Source organism: Fukomys damarensis, unplaced genomic scaffold, assembly GCF_012274545.1.
Source record: "Fukomys damarensis isolate Sample0158 unplaced genomic scaffold, DMR_v1.0_HiC HiC_scaffold_4, whole genome shotgun sequence".
NCBI lineage: Eukaryota > Metazoa > Chordata > Mammalia > Rodentia > Bathyergidae > Fukomys > Fukomys damarensis.
The window spans coordinates 68,017,311-68,029,852 of record NW_022900916.1 but is presented as its reverse complement, the minus strand read 5'-3'; the positions used below and the strand labels follow the sequence as shown (position 1 = coordinate 68,029,852).

The window sequence follows — 12,542 nt, the reverse complement described above, 5'->3', positions numbered from 1 at the left end:
GATTCAGGCAGCCCAAGGAAGAGCTGAATGTGCCTTTATCCTTAGGTGCTGCTGTATTTGCGCAGTCACCCAGCCACTCTGTCCAGCCACTCTTGTGGCTGTCGGCTGCTATACACAGATAGTTCTTAGCCCCATGGGGGGATGGGCTAAAACGTGTTTAACCATAAGCCGGGGATTTAGCTCAGTGGTTCTGCTGCCTGCCTCGCAAGCACAAGGACCCAAGTTTGATCCCCAGTACCAAAAAACAAACAAAACAATGAGTCTGAACCATGAGTCTGAACTAGTGCAAAAACAGGATGGATGTGAGCCTTGGGTTCAAGCTTTAGAAAAGAAAGGAAGAAAGAGAAAGTATGTGCAGGAGGGAGCAAGAGAGAACGAATTAATTTAGTGGTTATAATAGAAAAAGGGTAGAGGGACAAAGAAAAAGATGTCCTTCACCGGGTATTCAGACCCTAGTGTAACTCTTTCCCTTGAGTGTGGATGGACCCAGGGACTTGTTTCTGATGAACAGGACATGGTAGAGATGAAGGGAAAGCCTGTTCATGATTACATTTTTTTTTTTTTTTTTTGGTGTCCGGATTGAATTCAGAACCTTGAGCTTGCAAGGCAAGCATCGGCACCACTTAGCTAAATCCCTGGCTCCATGATTACATTCCATAGACTGCCTTCCAACTTGCTGCTTTTCTTTCCCTAGTTCTTGTATGCTACTCTGATGAAACTAAGGGAAGGAACCAAAGGCAGCCTCTGGCCAACAGCCAGCATGGGTCTGAATCTTTGCTCAAGAAATAATGCTTAAGAAAATGTGCCCTGCCACTGAGAACGACATGAGCTTGGAAGAAAATCCTGATCCCATTGACCCTAAGATGATCGTGGCTCTGGCTGACACTTTTGAGGATAGAGAATAGAAGAAATAAAGATGGGTAGAAAATTGAGGCATTTGTAGGTTAGTTGTTTTTTTTTTTTTTTTTTTTTTGGTACCAGGGGCCTGAATTCAGGACCTTGTGCTTGCGAGGCAGACAACAGAACCACTGAGCTAAATCCCTTACCCTTGTAGTTTTAAAAATTGTACTTTTGTGTGATACTGGGGTTGAACCTGGGCATTCTCACTATGTTATATCCCCAGTCCTCTTTATTTTTTATTTATTTGTTTATTTTTTTAGTACCGGAGATTGAACTCAGGACCTTGAGCTTACGAGGCACTGCTGAGCTAAGTCTTGGGCCCTTTAGTTTTTATTTTGCGACAGGGTCTCATTAAGTTGCCCTGGCTGGGCCCGAAATTGTGATCCTCCCACCTCAGCCTTCCGTAGTGCTAGGATTCTAGGTGCTGTCATGCCCAGCTAAAATTATACCTTTAAGAAAACTGCAGCTTCAAGACTCAAAAGTTACCCAAGATGACAATACTTTTCTTACCCTAGGCCTGTTTTTCTTCCTAAATTCCTAAGAGCCTTAAGGATACAATAACCCTGTCAATTTGGCTTATGTTTTCTTCAAAGACTTAAATCCATAAATTCCAGGAACTCCATGAAACAGTACTATTAATTGGGTACAGCATTTCCAAACTTTAAACACAGATGGTTTACATTTTGGCTAATAAAAAGCAAGCTTTTGCCTTATTCTATTAAAGAGCAACCTGAACTTAAGGAGATAAGCATAGGAAATAATAACTCAAAATACAGCATCATAGACCATCTATCATGAGGATACCCCAAGACCTAGGGTCTGACCCTGCAATGCTGTACTCCTTTCAGACTGTATATTTCGACTCTGTCTGATCTGCCTGGTCCTCCCCGACCAGTTCTGCAGTTCTTTTCTGTGATTAACTAAGAAACTAAACCAGACGTGGTGGTGCACACCTGTAATCCCAGCCCTCAGGAGGCTGAGGTAGGAGGATCGCTGTGAGTTCGAGACCAGCCTGGGCTACATAGTGAGTTCCAGGTCAGTCTCAACAACATAGTGAGACCCTGTCTCAACAAAACAATACTATGCTGGGGCAAGTTGAGATTCCCCCACTCTTTGGGAGGACTTCCTGAAACCCCATCTGGTGATGCTTATAAAACTGAGGATTCAGTTAAGCCTGCCTAGATTCCCGACTCAAACTACAAGATGTGTGTTGTTTTAAGCCACTATGTTTTAGAGTAATTTGTTGCTCAGCAATAGATGACTAATACAATAATGCTATGTTAGTCAGCTTTCCACAACTATGTCAAGATACCTAAAGAAAATCAGTTTTAAAAAATTTACAAAGAGACCAGGCGAGGTGATTACCACCTGTAATCCCAGAACTTGAGAGGCTAAGGCAAGGGGATGGCTGTGAGTTCAAGGCCAGCGTGAGTTACAAAGTGAGGTTCTGTCTCAAAAGCAAAATTGCAAAGAGATGAGGGTTACCTGGGTTCATACTGTTGAAGGTTGCAGTCAATGACCCTGTCACTCTGAGCCTGTGAAGGGAGGCAACACATGGCAAGGAGCACGGGTGACTAAACTCTTCACCTCATAGCCAGGAGGCAAAAGGAGTAAGAAGAAAGATTAGTGTCCCTTCTCCAGGGCACACCGTCAGCTACAAGACTGCCCATGAGGCCCCATCTGCAAAATTTCCAACATCTCCCAATAGCATCATGAGTTGCAAATGCTGTTTCTTAGTTGAAAATGGTGCCTGGGATCCATCCTGAGCTAAATTGTTACTGTGTACCGATATTTCTGACTTCAGGCTTCCTGTGGTTTAGATGGAACATGTCCCCCAAGACTCCTGTGTTCAGAGGTGGGGCTTCTGGGGGATGAGTGGGTAAAAGAGCTCTGACACTGGCTTACGTTGGGTCAGCCTGGTGATTCAGTTTGACGGTGTTACCTGGAGGCCACGGCCACAGGAGGGAGTGCTCCCTGGGCATGGCCTTGGGGAGCCCTTTCCTGTCTGGCCCTCTCACTCTGCTTCCTGTCTTCTGAAGTGAGCAGCTTTCCCTCTCACACACTTTCACCCGTGGCGTCCTGTCCATAGCAAAGGAAACTGCTGACACTTGTCAGTCCCAACAGCTGACCTAGACTTGTCCTACCACAGTTTTTCCCAGACAGCCCCTTCTACTTCAGTCAGGCCCTCACCCGAGGTTTGCTCTCTTCTCACTCCTCCTCCTCTCATCTCATACACTATGTAGATGACCTCCTTTGCGGCCCCTCTCACGAGTTTTCTTGTAAAGACACCTTTTATTATTATAACATCTACATTCCAAGGGACATCATGTATCTCCCTCTAAGGCCCAGGTCTCTTCCCTGTCCATCACCTATCTGGGCGTCACTCTCTACAGACATCCCCACGCCCCACCTCCAGACCATGACCACTTGGTCTCCCACATCCCAACTGCCACCACCAAACAGCATTATAGGATACGTCTGCCTCTGGGTTCCTGGCTTTGTCTTCCCCTCTACACATTTACAAAGGAATACCCCACTGAGCCTTTGGATCGCAAGACCTTCCCTCATTCCTCCCTTCAGTCCTTCAAAGAGGCTGTGAGAACAGCCCCTCTCCTTGGCCCTTCCAGAGCTCACCCAGCCCTTCAGCCTCTAAACGGAACACAGGTAGTGTGGAGCAGGGGTTCTGATGCAGGGCCAAGCCCTCATCCAGCTGTGTTGTGCCTAAACAACATGATCCCGCCGTGGTGGGCTGGTCACCACGCCTGGGTGGCTGCTCCAGGCAGTGCCTCTGATGCTTCTGAAATCACCGGACGTGCCCCGCTCACCTTCTGTTCTTCCCGTAATGTTCAGGGACTCATGTCTTCATCACACCTTTAACACTTACTTTCTTTCCCTCACCTTCTTCAGCTCTATGTGCTTTTCGTGGAAACTCCCACAGTTACCACCTCCTTGAGCCCAGATTTTAACCCAGCTTCTCACCTCAAACACACTCCCTTTTTCTAAAGCTCCAAACCACATGACTGCATGTCTTTCATTCACCTAGCCACTTCTCCTTTCTCTAACATTTTCATCTTCCCCTTCCCGATCCTGACCACGCAGTTCATGGATGGGAATTCATGTAAGTCCAACCCCAAACCCCTGCCAGGGTGGGATACGCTATCATACAAGCTGTAGCTCTCCCTCTGTCCATGACCACTCAACAGGCCAAACTGACTGTCCTGACCCATCCTCTTGCACTGGCTAAGGGTGTACAAGTTAACATCCATACAGACTCCAAATGTACTTCTATACACTATATATGCTGCCATCTTGGCAGAAAGGGGTTTCCTCACCTCCCTAGGGTCTTCAATCATTAATTCCCCACTCATTAAAGCTCTTCTCCAGGCCATCCTCTGGCCAACTCAGGTGGGTATATTTCACTGCAGTGGACACCAGAGGCTTTCAGACCTGCTGGAAACACCTTTGCAGACAAAATTGCTAACGAGGCAGCCAGCCTCCCCTTCCACATCCCTGAGGGTCAATATTTTGCCCTTGGCCATGACCCAAACCTATTCCTCTTCTGAATGCCAACAATATGAAAGTCTCCCTACCAAAGATGGGTGGTTCCTAAGCCATGGAAAGTTCCTCCTTCCTGTTTTGCAAGTCCACATCATCCTTTCATCTTTTCATGACAATTTTCACGTTTCAGACATTTAACCCAAATGTTCAATCCCTCATCTGTTTTCCCTCCTGGAAGACCCTGACACAAAACCATCACTACTCAATGCTCTGTCTGATACACAACCACACCTCAGGGTTTTCTGAGCTCCTTCCTTTTCTAACACATCAAGTGTGAGGTTTTTTGCCAACCTAAGATTGGCAAATTGATTTCACTCATGTGCTGCAAGTATGAAAGCTAGGGTACCTCCTGGTCTGAGCTGACACATTTACTGGATGGGTTCAGGCCTTTCCCATCAGCTCAGAGAAGGCCTCAGCTGTTGTCGGCTACCTCCTAGCCAATATTAGTGCCTACTTCGGGCTTCTCTCCTCCATTCAATCAGACAATGGCCCAGCTTTCATTTTACTGAGAAAGTGTCCAAGTCACTTGGTGTCCAGTGGAAACTCCACATCCCCCACCAGCCTCACATCCATAAAGGTAGAGAGGGCCAATGGCCTCCTCAAAGCCCCCCTCACTAAGCTCATACAACTCCACAGAGATTGGGTATTGCTGCTCCCAATTGCCCTTCTTCAAATCTGAGGCCCCCCCACAGGAATCTACAGGATACAGTCCATTTAAGCTTGTAAGGGCTGGGGATTTAGCTTAGTGGTTCCGCTGCCTTCCTTGCAAGTGCAAGGACCCAAGTTTGATCCCCAGTACCAAAAAAAAAAAAAAAAAAAAAAAAAAAAGCTTGTATATGGCTGCATCTTTCTGTTCAGGCCAAACCTCAGCCCAGAGGCCAGTCACGTTGGAGACTATCCAGTTCTGCAATAAGCTGGAAAAGAGATATGACATGCTGCTAATCTTCTTTTGCCTTTTACTGACACTCAGCCTTACGAGGATAGTCTGGCTAACAAGAAGGTTTTAACTGAAGATTGAAACTCCTGGTCTACAAGTGCAGGGTCCTTAGTTTGATCCCTGGTATACAAAACAAAACAAAGCAAACACTCCAGTGCCTACAGCCTAAGGGGACAGAACCTTTCTTGGTCATCTACAGCACACCAATGGCTGTACATTGCTCTTAGGTAAAGCTGGGTCCTGCTGATAACTCACCTGACCCCTCATGGAAATCACAAGTAATCTCTCCTACTTCCCTCAGGTTGTCCCAAATTCCAGAGGACACCTAAATACCCTGCAGCTACCTATTGTGCCACTCTACCCACTTCCCTCATTTGGTTGGCTCTGATCTCCCTTGGTTTCAAGGCTTTCTTTAAAAGATAGATCAATGCTTAATAGAGAGGACTGTAAACACCTTGTGTTTTTACTGTGCATTCTTCTGTGGATTTTACTTATAATCCTGTTAGGGCTCCAAATTAATTGCTTTTTTCCTCAGGGAAGGAATCACTTCTCATGGTCATGTTCAGCCTCACCTTGATTAGGTTCCCCTCCACCACCTCCCATCCCCTTGCCTGCTGAGACAGAGTCTCATTCCACTTTCCATGCATCTTAGACCAAGTACTGGTCGTGGATATTCTTTGGGAAGACAGTCTCCCTCTGTTGTTCCTTCCTTTCCCCTAGCCTGCCTTTCACCATTAAAGCCCTGATCCAACAAAGTAGGGGCCAATTACTAATACCCATGCTTGGTCCCTGGGGGTTGCCATTGCCACAAGGACAGGTATAGCAGGTCTACCTTATTCCCTGACCTACTATCCTTCCCTCTTCCAAGATCTTTCTGACAGCCTCAAAGAAATAGCTAACTCCATTCTTACCTTTCAGAACCAGATAGACTCCCTGGTGGCAGTAACCCTCCAGAATTGTAGGGGCTTAGATCCTCTTACAGTGAAAAAAGGCAGCTTGTGCCTCTCCTAGCAAAAGAATGTTGCTTTGATACCAACTGGCCAGGCACAGTGCAAGACACAGCAAAGAGGCTAACTGAAAAGGCTTCAGAAATTAGGAAATGCCTGTCCAACTCTTGGACCAATATTTGTTTCAATTTTAGTATATGTGCTGCCAGTATTTGGGGCTAGACTTTATGGCTCTTTCCATTAACTGGGCCTTTTGCACTATTCTCTTCCTCCTCTTTGGGCCCTGCCTCTTCAGAATGTTTTTCCACAATTCCTGTAAGATCAAGTTCAGACCATCACCAGTCAATGAAGCAACGCTAGTTCTGATGACCCCTGTGCCATCCAGTTTCCCAGGAATGCTCCCGTTAAGGTGTCCACGTTGCCCATATGTCTTGCATGGAGAAGCCATGAGAAATAGTGCCCCTCTCGTCAACCTTCCCTCCCTTTATAACAACAAAAAGATGGGAATGTCATACCCAGCAGGTACGGCGGGTCTCCGTGGCAGCTGCACAAGCCAGAGAATAGTGCTGAGTACAGCCTGGGCACCATCGAGCCTCGGCGGTGCGTGTGCAAGAAATCTCAAAGAAGAACAATGACGAGAGACTGTGTTCCAACCCTTTGGCTCTGGGGAGCTCAACAGCCATAGCTGAGGAAGAGAGGACCCCAGGCAGAGATTCTTTGCTCCTTTTCTGATGTGTCATTGTGAAGGCCAAATATTTAACCATGAGTTCCTACCCCCCAACCACCCCCATAAATTGCGTTTTGTGCATTTCAATCATTTTTCTCTGTTTTAAGGATCAAAACTCTTGTAGGTCGGACATTTTAGGAGGAGGGGCTGAGGGAAGTAAACAAGTTTATGCTAAGAGGGGGCGGGCAGTAGGAGGCGTGCAGCTCGGAATCTTGGGAAATTGGAATGAAGTATTCTGAAAGGAGCCTTTCCGGATAACTGCTTCGTTTTAATATGACTTTCCCAATTTTGAATAAAGCAGGGCTTTTCAAGTCCTGGCATTAATTCACATGCAGAAAAATAGATACCACAGCTAGTGGTGATAGTTTATTGAAAAGTAGTTTATTTTATCTCACTGGAATATTTTGTATTAGGCTTTTAGTTAATTCTTTGGGGATTAAAACTATTAAGTGGTTGTCTCTAATCCTTTTTTTTTTTTTTTTTTTTTTTGTACCAGGGATCGAACTAGGGGTCCTTGTGCTTGTAAGGCAGGCAGTGGAACCACTGAGCTAAATCCCCGGCCCTGTTAGTTTTTAATTGTGCCACAGTGTCCTATTCCCTTGCTAGGAAGAGATTTACTAGTAAAATGGGAGTTCTTAAATCGTGGCTAAGGCCAAATGGGTTTTACTTATTAGGACTACCTCAGGTCTCCCTGCCCAAATTAGTCCATAGGAGGATTCTGCTGCATGGCACAAAGGAAAATTCAGCTATGCCAGTAGTTGTAAGACTAAAAGATGCCCCCGCAAAAGACTAAAGGGCCCCAGCCGATTTCCTAACCATAAGCAGTATCTAATCAAGGAAGACGTATGTAAAGGTCTCCAGCCTCTCATAGACATGTTTCTCCAAATGGCCTTCTGAAGACTTGTCAGTCCCTTTGCAACACTATTCTCCCTCTGGAAGAGCCCTCGGGGGAGTACAGAGTGCCTCAAGACCTCTGCCTCATTAATAAGACTGTCATTTTTATTTATTTATTTATTTGGTTCCGGGGATTGAACTCAGGTCCTTGTGCTTGCAAGGCAGGTGGCAGAACCATTGAGCTAAATCCCCAGCCTTTACTAAGACTGTCATTCTAATCCGTCTTCCAGTGGCAGTTCTGTATACAACTCTCTCCTAAATTCCAGGGGACACTAAATAGTTCTCCATCTTAGATTTTTTTTTTTTAATTTTTATTTTTTGAGACAGGGTCTCACTATGCAGTTGAGACTGACCTGGAACTCACTATGTAGCCCAGGCTGGTCTCAAACTCAGGGCGATCCTCCTGCCTCAGCCTCCCGAGTTCTGGGATTACAGGCATGCGCCACCATGCCCGGCTCTCTCAGTCTTAGATTTAAAAGATACATTTTCTCCAACCCCTGACATCTAGACTTCCAATTTCTGTTTGCCTATGAGTGGGAAAATCCCATTTTAAGAGAAAAGCAGCAATATACTTGGACAATTCTCGCACAAGAGTGTAGGGCAGTCCTTACCTTTTTTCTTGAGAGCTAGAAAAAGACTTGAGGAACTTAAAGCTTAAATAGGAAGCCATCCTATATAGTACATAGATGATCTTCAGGTTTGTTGCCCAACTCAGAAGAAATTATCTAAGTATAACATTGTACAGACTTTCAGCTTTCTAGCTAAGAAGAGATATAAAGCCTCCAAAGAAAGGTTCAGATATCCCTCCCAAAACTTTAATATCTGAGATTGTCCAAAAGGAGAGAGCTATTCCTATGAGATTTCTTTTTAAAAGAAAGATTTCAATATCCATTATATATGTTGGTCCTCATTGACATGTTCAGTTTCACACACCAGGGCCAGGGATTTAGCTCAGTGGCACCGCGCCTGCTTTGCAAGAGCAAGGTCCTGAGTTTGAGCCCAGTACTGCCAAAAAAAAAAAGCAGTCCATCAGTTTCTGCAATGCAGCATGTCTGATTAGATATTGTGAATAGGAAGGGAATGTTCAAATGGGTAGGGACTCGGGAGGGGGCGGGGAAAGAGGGGATGGAGAAAATGAGGAAAAGTGGAAACAAGACTTCGTAAATGAGAGGAAGAGAGGTTGAAGGGAGGGTATGGGAATGGAAAAAATAGGAATCAAGATAGATCCCGATAATGAATGTGATCATTATGTACACCAAAATGTGCCATTAAACAATTAATGTTTTTAAAAAGCAGGCTTGGAGAGCCGGGGATTTAGCTCAGTGGTTCCACTGCCTGCCTCCCATGTACAAGGCCCTGAGTTCGATCCCCAGTACCAAAAGAGAAAAAGCAGGGCTGGGAATTTAACTCAGTGGTACTGAACCTGCCTTTCAAGTGCGAGGTCCCAAGATTGATCCCTGGTACAGGGGCGCGGGGAGCAAGACTTTTGTGTTGCTACAGGAAGTGTAGAATCTGACCTGCTCCTCATAGTTGAGCTAATAGTGAAGGTCAGTGGTCATTCACTCTTTTCTTGCTTTCTGCAGATTTTCTTTCTTCAACCTGCCCAGTGAGTCAGAGTACTATAGATAGATGAGCTAGGTAGAAATATTATAGGCAGTCAGATAGAGCACGGTCCTCTAGAGGGCCGGGACAAAGGTGAAACACACCACAGCTGCACGTAGGCCGAAAACCAGGCCTCCAGATGGAGACAAGATGACCAGACCCACACACTTCTTCATAGAACTGGGCTCAGTGAAGTACAGATAGGCATCGACCACCCTGGGGTGACCAGGGACCTGTGGACCCACAGCCTCCTAGGAGAACCCTTGTTCTTTCCATCCACGCTTACTATGTGACTTGCTTCCCCGTTGGACACCATCACCTAAGTGACTACATTTGTAACCTTATTGGATGTTCATGGCTATGGCCCACGTTGTACCCACGTAGGTTTCTCCCTAGAAAACTTCTCTGTAAAGTGGGGTCCCTGGCCACCTACTAGGGACTCCCTCCTTCCCCTTAGGTGCTTTTCTATCAAATATCTTCCTACTTTTAATCTCCATTGTTCCTAGGACTCACTCTTCGATTTCTAGAGAACAAGAACTCAGTATATCATACATTTAAGAGGTTGGGAGATACAGTTCATATTTTCCTATGACAATAGCACCTCAAAGTAATTGGAGCGCACATGATTCCAGTAGGGAGGGTTTACAGCTACTTTCAGCTTGAAGAAGCTATAGAAAACAGAGATCTCCATTCTTCTCAGCACCCTATAAAGAATTATAGGGAGGGGCCAGGGATTTAGCTCAGTGATTCTACCGCCTGCCTCGCAAGGACCTGAGTTCTATCCCCGGTACCAAATAAATAAATAAATAAAACCATAGGGGGCAGATTAAAAAAAAAAAGAATTACAGGGATTTGTTTCTCAGGGAGAAATGAGATAGGAGATTAGGGCTTGGCAAAACTGGCTGGGGAAGAAGGGTGATCTGTTAATTAAAGATCCCAGAACACATGCACAGAACAGCTCCCAAAACTCTGCACCTGGACTTCTCATGAAAACTTGAAGATTTTTGATAGGATGGCCTTGACCTGACAGCCTGAGGTGTGAGATCCAAGCCCTGTCTCTCAGGACCTATATATAGAAGTTCTCACAGATTTCCTTTGGATTTAGGCAGCGTAAAAGAGGCAGCCATGAAGAGCTTGCTACTTTGGCTTGTTCTAGTCCACTCTACTTTCTCCAGGGTGCTCTTTAATCTTTTTCCTTTTTTTTCTGGGCCCAAGCTTGGTCTGCAGAGCCAGTTTCTCCCCAACTCTTTACTTTTACTTTCTCGAACAAATTTGGCCACAGCTTTTCACTTGTTTTGTTTGGGAAGAATCTGGAATCTAACTCCAGAAGGAGAGGGGAGCAAACCAGAATCTGGTAATGTTAGATGGCAAGCCACTTTAGAAGAGTCTACCCAATGACACTACCTAGTTTAGGGATTTTCTTTGGAGGTGATGAAAATGATTTGGAACCAGACACAAGGGTTGTACATATATGGTGCATATATTGAAAGAGATCAGAGATTACAACCCTAAAATGTGGCACCCTGGGAGGCAGGTTATTTTAAAGGGATCTAGAAAAAGTAGCAAATGCAATCACATTCCTGCCACCAACCACCCCTGCAATTCCCTCTTGTATTTTAATAAAGTTGTACACCTCTTCTTGGGTCAGTGCATTCCATCAAACCTTCAGAAGGCGAAGGGGAGTCTTTAATTTTGTCTCTAAATAGTAAACACCAGTGGGTTGTAAGCTTTATTTATTGTGATACTACTGCAGATAGGTAACTTAATTAGATATCTTGTAGGCAGTTAAAACAGGGCCAGCCCAGGAGGAGCCAACAGGGTGGACAATCAAGACACACTTACTGAAGGTCAAAATTGTCAAAGGAAACTACTACAGTGCTTCCCCTGGGGATAAATAGCACTGGTTGATCAGTCACCTGGGTGGGGGGCCAAGGTCTTAATCCAGCCTTTCCAGGAAATATCCCTGACTCCCACCCTTACTGAAAATCCTTGTAAGCTTGCTTCCCTTGCTACGTGACTTGCACCCCCATGTGACCCCTATTTCACCAATATTACCTGGGTGACTGTACTCATAATCTTACTGGTGGGTCATAGTTTTGCCCCACTTCATAGTTTTCCATTGGGTCTTATAGTTTCGTCCCACTTTGTACCCGCCTCACCTCATGGCTTTGCTGTATAAACCATCTCTGAGAAGTGGGGTGGATGTGCATACCACTTTCCAGACCCCTTTCTGTCTCTCTTAGAAGCTTTCTTTCTCCAAATAAATTTTTCCTACTTATGCCGGGCGTGGTGGTGTATGCCTGTAATCCCAGCACTTGGGAGGCTGAGACGGGAGGATCACTGTGAGTTTGAGACCAGCCTGGGCTATAGAGTGAGTTCCAGGTCAGTCTCAACTACATAGTGAGACCCTGTCTCAAAACACCAAAAAAAAAAAAAATTTTTTTTTCCTACTCTTAACCTCCATTGTTCCTAGAATTCATTCTTCAATTTTAGGGAACATGAACTTGTGTTTTGGACATCTAGCAGGTTTGGGAGTTACAACTCTTCCCCCGTATCAATACTGAGGATTCAATCTTTGCACAAAGCTACATTCCTAGCTCCCCTTTTAAATATTATGAGACAAGGTCTCACTGTTGCTAAAGTGCTCAGGCTGGGCTTGAACTTGAGATCCACCGTACACAGCCTCCTAGAGTGCTGGGATTACAGAAGTGCAGCATCATGCCCAGGTAATTGTAAAGTATAAAATGGATTATTTTCTGTTTTCCAAATATTACCTACAGAAACCCTGAATCGGTAGCCAAGATATTGAAACGCAGTGTGAAATTATTCTTAGGTTCATTTTACCAACGGGTGATACCTACTTCCGCTCAGCACTCCCAGACCAATCCAAGGGAATGGGGTCACCAGTCTCTAAGGAGGACCCCTAGGGGTGGCTGGAGCGCCTGGTAACTCCAAGGCGTGGCCTGGCTGGGGCGGG

General features: G+C 45.4%; 1 protein-coding gene across 4 annotated transcripts in view; it reads left to right on the top strand.

Annotated features, from left to right (window-relative positions):
* The window catches only part of Kif27 (kinesin family member 27), a 147,953-nt gene that overhangs the window by 1,704 nt on the left and 133,707 nt on the right, over positions 1–12,542 (top strand). The gene's annotated exons all lie outside the window — the stretch shown is intronic.